At 43.1% G+C, this 8,777-nt stretch overlaps 1 pseudogene; it reads right to left on the minus strand.

Moving 5' to 3' along the window:
* Positions 1–2,240: 2,240 nt before the first annotated feature.
* LOC145408582 (5S ribosomal RNA) lies at positions 2,241–2,359 on the minus strand (annotated as a pseudogene).
* Positions 2,360–8,777: the final 6,418 nt, after the last annotated feature.

Raw genomic sequence — 8,777 nt, forward strand, 5'->3', positions numbered from 1 at the left:
TTAACGAAATTCAGTTAATAAAACTGCTCCCTGCCTCAGCCGGGAATCGAAGTCGCGGTCACCAGGACAGCAGACCACCACCGAAGGCGTTAGTGTCAACCCAGTCAACATACAAGTTAATTTTAAACCCCTGAATCAGATGGCATAGTGTACAGATTTATTCGTGCTCTCTCCAGGCTATCATAGTTGACTTTGGATACACTTCTCGACCTGAGGGGTTAGGTTTAATCCTTCATTACCCTTTCCAGAGCAATGGGTGTTTCTCAGGTTCAGTGAAATCATCTGAAGGTTGCAAGAATAATGTAGAAAATGTTGTAAGTGGCCTCAATGAAAAAGTTAAGGTGTGTCATATGCGGAAAATGCACTAGTGAGAAAGAAGTTTGGAAGCCTTCTGAAGTTATGAGAACAAGAGCATTGGTGTATCATTGCCCCCTATCCCTGCCCCCTCACTTCTCCTCTCCTCCCTTTCCCCCTTTCTACCCTTCCATCATTCCCAACTCACTTTTCCACTCTCCCCATCTTCATCTTCAACAATTACTCCTGTTCATCACTCCCTTCCCCTAAGCTCCCCATCCCTGTCCTTCCCCATGTGTTTCCCCTTCCCCCTCCCTTCCCATTGCCTTCCTCTCTCTACCCCTCTGTCACTCTCCTCCACTCCCTTCCCTCTCAATCCACAACTCTCCCTTCTCCTTCCTCTTCCCCCTCCTATCTGTTTATCCCCTTTATTAATTTCACTGCCTCCTCTCTCACTTTCCATCCAGGCCACTTTCCTCCTCCCACTTTCACTCCCTATACGTTCTATTTTCCTCTCCCTCCCTCCCACTACAGTTCTAGCCCTGCTCTTCCCCCTTTCATCTCCCTCCCTTTGTCATAGTCAGTAGCCTCGATAGCGGAAGTTCTTTTAATTTTTCCTACTTCTCTCTCTCTCTCTCTCTCTCTCTCTCTCTCTCTCTCTCTCTCTCTCTCTCTCTCTCTCTCTTTCTGTTCCCCTCCTATTCCCCTCTCTTCTCTGCTCTTTTTTTTTTTTCTCCTTCCTTCTTCTCTTTCACTGTGCCCAGCCTCTCCCTCATTTCTCCCTCTCTCCTCTCCTCCATTTCTTCTCCATCCATTCCTTTGCCCTTGGTCTTTTACGACATATTCATTATATATGATGAGATCAGATCTGTTGACATTATATGTCTCGATTTTCAAAAAGCAGGTGATAAAGTTCCCCATAAAAGACTACTTCACAAACTGAATGCGCATGGGTTCAGAGGCAATGTGCTCGGGTGGATCGATAATTGACACATCTTTACAGAGGCAGGCAATACAGAGTGTCCTCGATCGACCGTTTAATTGGCCCCAAACCTGGCAGATGGACTTTAATACTTGTAAATGCAACGTGCTAGGCAACGGAAATAGAAGTGGAAAATTCAGTTACACCATGAACAGTATTCAACTAGATAATGTCAGTCATGAAAACGACTTAAGAATTATAAAAACATATGATCTTAAACCAAGCAAACAATGTACAGTGGCTGTTAGGAAAGAAAAATTAAACGGAGTCATTGGCAGAGAGTTCGAGTATTTATCAGATAATATCATCCTAACCTTATATATTTTTTAGTCCGCCCACACTGAGTATTGTGTTCAGTTCTGGTCGCCTTATTACAAAAAAAAAAAAAAAAATAGAAAATTTGGAAAAGAACAACGAAGGGTGACGAAAAATTATACCCAGATCGAGAAACAAATCGTACGATGAGCGTTTAGAAGCCCTGAATCTCATTTCCCTAACTAAACTCAGAATATGAGATTTAATTCAAGTATTTAAAATGTTCAAAGGACACGATAACCTGACTCACGATAAAGACTTCATAGTTGATCACTCGAATGACTCTAGAGGCAATGGAAATAAAATAACTGGCAAACGATTCCAGTGGCATGGAGCTAAGCATTTCTTCTTTAACACAGTTGTAAATATATGGAACAAATTGCCCTCCATTGTAATAAACTGTGACACAGTATTAACCCTTAACGATCGCTTGGATAAGTATCTGTCTTCTAACCCCCAACATAATATGTTTACTCCTGAATCAAACAGTTTTATATATATATATATATATAGATAGATATAGATATATATATTTTTTTCATTGCCAGACGCCATGTATCCCAAACGGGGTGGCCAAGGGCTTAGAGTTAATTGTTTTACAGGGAGGGGCATTAATCCTCCACCAACCCCACTTGACACGTAGGAAGAACGCCAACAGCATCTGGTGTTCCCAGGCGGTCACCCATCCAAGTACTAACCAGACTCAACGTTGCTTAACTTCGCTGACCGGACGGGAAGCAGTGTACTCAACGTGATATATATATATATATATATATATATATATATATATATATATATATATATATCGTGTTGAAAGAAGCCTGATTGACAACGTGCTTATAGAGAGGTCGATGATGGGAATGGTTGCTGATACGAGGACCGTGAGTGGACGATGTGGAGGTCTGTCAGATCATATGATTGTGGTATGCAGGATCAAACTGAGAGGAGTGAGGTGAATCAAGAGAACGAAGGGAAGTCAGGGTGAAAGACTGAAAGTTGAGAAGCTAAGGATCAAAGAATTGGCAGATGATTCCAGGACCAAAGTAGAGGACGAGTTAGAATCAGTGAACTGGAATGAATTGGATCTGGACAGCCTGTGGAATGCATATAGGGATTGCTTAGTTAGGAATGCTAAAGAGGTGTGTGGTGTGGCAAGAGTAACAACAAAAAAGAAGGGTACGGCATGGTGGGATGAGGAAGTTAAGAGAGCGGTGGAGGAAAAGAGGAAGAAGTGGCTAAAGTGGTTACAGGATAGGGGTTCAGTTGAAATAAGAACTGAGTATATAGAGAGCAAGAAGCACGTAAAGAGACTAATGAAGAGGAAAAAGAAGGAGGTAAATGATGATCTGGGAAGAAAAATGAATGCGAACTACTCTGAAAATAGGAAGTTATTCTGGAAAGAGTGCGGAAATATAGAAGTGAAAGCGGAAAGAAATGTGATAGTGTGAAGGATGCGGGTGGTAGGTTACTAACCCATGAAAATGAAGTAAGGACCAGATGGAAAGAGTATTTTGAAAGCCTGATGAAGGGCAATTGAGATAGCAGAGCGGCTGTAAACATGATTGGTTTTGGGGGTGTGGAGAGAAGGAATGCAGTGCCAGGAGACATGACACTCGCACAGGTGAAGAGTGCTGTGAAACGGATGAAAAATGGGAAAGCAGCTGGGTTTGATAAGGTGTATGCAGATATGCTTAAGTGTAGTGGAGAGAGTGGAATGAAGTGTTTGTTGGAGATATGGAAGAAGGCATGGATGAGTGAAACTGTGCCTGCAGAGTGGAAAAAGGCTGTGACTGTACCCCTGTACAAAAATAAAGGTGAGCGAAGTGAGTGCAAGAATTATCGTGGCATAAGTTTACTGAGTGTGGTACGGAAGGTATATGGAAGAATTATTATAGAGAAAGTAAGAGAGATAACTGAAGTCCTAGTGAGTGATGAACAAGGAGGCTTTAGGAGTGGCAGAGGATGTGTGGATCAAGTACTTGCAGTGAGACAGATAGCAGAGAAGGTTTGTGAGAAGGGCCATAAGGTGTTTATGGCATTCATGGATCTGGAAAAAGCATACGACAAAGTAGACAAAGAGGGATTGTGGAAAGTTTTGCCCATGTATGGTGTAGATGGTACGCTGCTAGGTGCTGTCAAGAGTTTTTATGATGGTAGCGAAGCATGTGTAAGGGTTAATGGGCATCTAAGTGAACGGTTCACAATCGATGTGGGCGTGAGACAAGGTTGTGTGATGTCCCCATGGTTGTTCAATGTATATATGGATGGGGTGATGAGGGAAGTAAAAACACGAGTAATGGAGAGAGGGATGACGTTGGTAATGAATGGTGATAGATGGAATATATCAAATTTGTTGTATGCTGATGATGCAGTACTGCTTGCAAGTACCGGACAAGGACTTGGTAGGCTAGTGCAGAGTTTTGCTGATGTCTGTGAGCGTCGTGCCTTGATAGTAAATGTAGAGAAGAGTAAAGTGATGGTTGCTGAGAGAGAAGGTGACTCCCAGTGTGATGTCATAATAAATGGAGTGAGACTGGAACTGGTGAGAGAGTTCAAATACTTGGGTACAGTGATAGAAAAGAGGGAAAATGTGCAAAAGAAGTTGAAAGTAGAGTGACACAAGGAAGAAAAGTAGCTGGTGCAATGAAGGCCTTGATAAGAAACAGGGACTTGAGTGTTGTGGTAGCTCAGCTGGTAGAGAGGTGGTTTGCAGTCCTACAGGACCCAGGTTTAAATCCCTGCTGGGGCAAGGAACAGTTTAAGGATTTGAATTTAATAAAAAGCATAGTTTACTGATCTACCAGAAGACCCACTGACATGTAAAAATACCCCCGCTAATACCAATACACCAGTCCTGTATGAGACAGCCCTAGCAGGTATTCAGTATGGACTGTGGATGTTAGCGCCGAAGTGGTGACATATAGAGGTGTAAGGCATGTTGGAGGACTACTGGGCCTTGGGAGCAGGCTGTGAAGGCTATGCCCAGTGTCGGACACATAAAAAAAAAAAAAAAAAAAGCTGCACGAGGCTTACATGAGGGAGTGTTAGTGCCAACTCTGACATATGGGTGTGAGACTATGGTGTGGCAATATGAAAATGAAAAGTCAAGAGTAATAGCAGTGGAGATGGGACTGCTGAGGAATGTATGTGGAGTGCAGAGGGTGGATAGGATACGAAATAATGTGATTCGTGATAGGTGTGGAGTGAGGAAGTCGGTGGACACCAGAGTCAAAGAGAGTGTCCTGAGATGGTATGGTCATGTCGAAAGAATGGATAAAGATAAAGTAGTGAAAAAGATATACCTGAGCAAATTTGAAAGAGGGAGGAGGCGAGGTAGGCCAAGGAGAAGGTGGAGAGATATGGTGGACGAGTGCTTGAGGAAGAGAGGTTTGGAAGTCGGTGAGGCTAGGGAACTGACAAGAGATCGAGCTGGCTGGATGAATAATTGTGAGAAGTGCATGATCAGGGATTTTGGCACCCCTTGTGAGCATGGCAGCGTCCGGACTGACTCAATCGGATACGTTTGTGTGCAGCTGCAGAATGTGATCAATGTTTTTGGTGTATCCGGTAGAGCCAGGATTCCGGGGGCTTGAATGATGAGTGAATGGAAGTGTGACCTACTTGGATTGGGCAAGTTTGTGCTGTCAGGACATTGCTACTCCTCACCCTGCCCTTCGGTGGGAAAGGAGGTCCGGATGATGATGATGAAGATAAATATATATATATATATATATATATATATATATATATATATATATATATATATATATATATATATATATATATATATATATATATATATATATATATATATATATATATATATATATATATATATATATATATATATATATATATATATATATATATATATATATATATATATATATATATATATAATTTATATATATATATATATATATATATATATATATATATATATATATATATATATATATATATATATATATATATATATATATATATATATATATCTATATATATATATATATATATATATATATATATATATATATATATATGCAGTGTCTTCCCTACATCCCTCCTTCATTTTTCTCCAGTCCCGCTCTCCCTTTTCTGTTCCCTCCTTCCCTCCATCCCTCTCCTCCACCTCCCTCTCTCCTCTATTTTCCTCTCCACTTCTCCATCATCCGCCTCCATCCCTTTGTTCTTCTCCACTCTACCCGTCCTCCCTCAATCCCTCTCTTCCTTTTCCCCCTTCGATCCATCCCTCTCCTCCCTCTTCCCCTGCCTTCATCTCTCCCCCTCACCCCTTCCTCTCCCAACAAGCTATATTACCCCCTCATCCATGCTCCACGCACACGCTCCACGTATACCGCCAGCATGAGACCTCAGCTTATTCTCATCCTTATTGCATTCATCTTGGTGAGTTGGAGAGTTTAAGTGTGATTCTCTCTGTCTCTTTCTCTGTCTCTGTCTGTTTGTCTGTCTGTCTGTCTGTCTGTCTGTCTGTCTCTCTCTGTCTCTCTGTCTCTGTCTCTCTCTCTGTCTCTCTCTCTCTCTCTCTCTCTCTCTCTCTCTTCGATTATTGTACTGATGGGGTTTATGTTGAGTTTCGTATTTTGCCACTATTAAATATTCACAATAATTGGAATTTGAAATAGCTGCAGGAGTGAAGATAAATAAATATACAAACAGTTTTGTGCACAAGTTAAAGTTAGGAGTGCTTATGGATATCCTTCCTCTTCTCTGCTGTGCTGTGTGGGTGTCACAGGAACGAATTGCAACGTGTCTGCACTTCTGCCATGCAGCCTCAGGTGTGTGGAAAAGGTGTATGTTTAATTATTCATCGTCTTGGTTTTTGTTATTGTTGCTGTTCCTGTTCTAAGGTGAAAGATTTGACTGAAACCTTTACTCCCTACACCGTAAAGGCCTGAATTGCTCACCCATAGGGATGATTTTTGGGACACTCCTTCCCTGGCATGACCCGAAATGATCCCTCTTGAAGGGAATGAAACTGATGGAGCCTAGAAGAACCTGAGAGATCTCTTGTCAGAACTAAATCATGTACCATATCTCCAAAAAACATTGGTGCGATAGGACAGTTATTTGGTTCATGCCTTCTGACTTTACACAAATCGGTCTTTACTGACCTGGCTCGATTCCATGAACGTGAAATGATGTGAGAGGACTAAACTGACAGAAATATGTTTTGACCAATTTACACTATGCTGACACTAACTGACCTCACTGGGCATGATGGAACCTTAAGTGATAATAATGATCCTGACTTGATCTAACCGGACCTAATGAACATAGTTGACCCTGAATGGCCCTGGAAGGTCCTGACCTGACTTGTCGTAAATAAATCTGAACTACTATTTTCTGCTCTGACTAAACTGGACTGGACGTGAAGGGTCTGCATGGATTTGAAGTGATCTAAATGAACCCAGTTGGATTTGAATGGAAGTAATTGGACCTGAATGGCTCTCAGCTAACCTGCGCTGATCTGACCTACATAACCTGACTGGATTCCTAAATGAATCTGAACTAACCATAATGGATAAAAATTTAAGAATACGTGAACAGACGTGACTGGCTCTGACCCGGTTCGAACATGAGCCTAATAAAGTGGCATAATAGCAGTGACTGTAACCCCACCGACAACTAATAAGAACCCGGTGGACTGCAAGCCAAAGCTATGCCTTTTCCTTACCCAATCATCCATGCCTTAAACATCCTCTTCTGGGGGTTAGGAAGGGGTTTGGGGGACGTATATATAACCGGGCAGATCCACCGGCTGGTCATATCGGTGTCGCCAGGTGAAGGCGTCACTCTCCAACATCACCGAAAACAATGAAAACGAAAGAATCTTATGTGATATGATGGTATGACAGACTCACTTCATTACAGTCTGACATGGGAAGTGCGGAGATCTCTTGGTACTAACCCGAGTGAGGGAATATTAGTCTGGGATTATCCTGCACCCGGACCATATTCTCACCTGAGATTACCCCTGTCCAGTCTGTCCTCTGTCCCGCTCAGTAACTCCGTCTGCCTGACCATCCAGGCCTCTCAAGTTATCAGAAGAAGCTGGATGATTTTGTCGCTGATGCCTGTCCATGATATAACGCAGTAGCCCATACTATTAGGCACATTATGGAAGACTGCATTGCACACAATCGCCTGCGCCAACAACACAACATACACTCATAGAGAGCTCTGTGGGAAAGCCCGGTCTCGGCCGTGACCTTCCTTACAGACTCGGGGCTGTTCTGCCAGACTGCCTAGGGAACAACTACTTCTACTACTGCCTCACCAATACCTATTGCTTTACTGTCTCTTAACATATCTCTCCCACATACTCCCCCCCACATGCATGCTGTATGTACATATAGATAGATAGATAGATATGTATACATTATATGGCCATAGTGTTATCCGCTTCCCCCCACCCCCTCAGCCCATACGTGCCTGGATCTCAAGGTGACAGGCACTTCGCTAAGGGGTTGTGGTGGGGGTGTTGGGGGTATTGTGGGGGGTGGGGGTGTTGGGGGTATTGTGGGGGGTGGGGGTGTTGGGGGTATTGTGGTGGGATGGGGGTGTTTGGTGGGTGTGTTGGGTGTGTTCTGGTGAGGAAGTGGTGTTTGCTTGGGGTGGGGATGGGGTTTTTTCTGTGTTGTGGTCTGATAGCTGGGAAAAAAACAGCGAAGGACGAACGGCTGCCTGTAGGGGTCATACAGTTACATTACACTCATAACATCATAAAGTGGGTGCCAGGCTGTATACATACATACATACAAACATACATACATACACATATAAAAGGTGTGTGTGTGTGTGTGTGTGTGTGTGTGTGTGTAATTCACCGGGTAATTCACCGGGTCGGTCAGGATCACTTGATGGTCGTGATCGTCAGCTTTTTACCCTCCCGGAAGGGAGCTGAGAGCTCATATAGTCCGATCTAAGGGCAAGGCTGTGACCTTCACACACACACACACGTCCCCTTGCTCTAGGGGGACAGTAACCACCCACTTCATCAGTGAAACTTTTCGCAACCTGAGCGAGGCGCGAACTCCCGTCCACCAGTTGGCAAGCGAGAACGTTACCACTGCACCGTGTGTGTGTGTGTGTGTGTGTGTGTGTGTGTGTGTGTGAAGATAACCTGTGAATATAGGATAGGATAGGATATAGGATTAATGCT

Source organism: Coenobita brevimanus, chromosome 77 (assembly GCF_032717465.1).
Source record: "Coenobita brevimanus isolate Jiangsu-jjx chromosome 77, ASM3271746v2, whole genome shotgun sequence".
Lineage (NCBI taxonomy): Eukaryota > Metazoa > Arthropoda > Malacostraca > Decapoda > Coenobitidae > Coenobita > Coenobita brevimanus.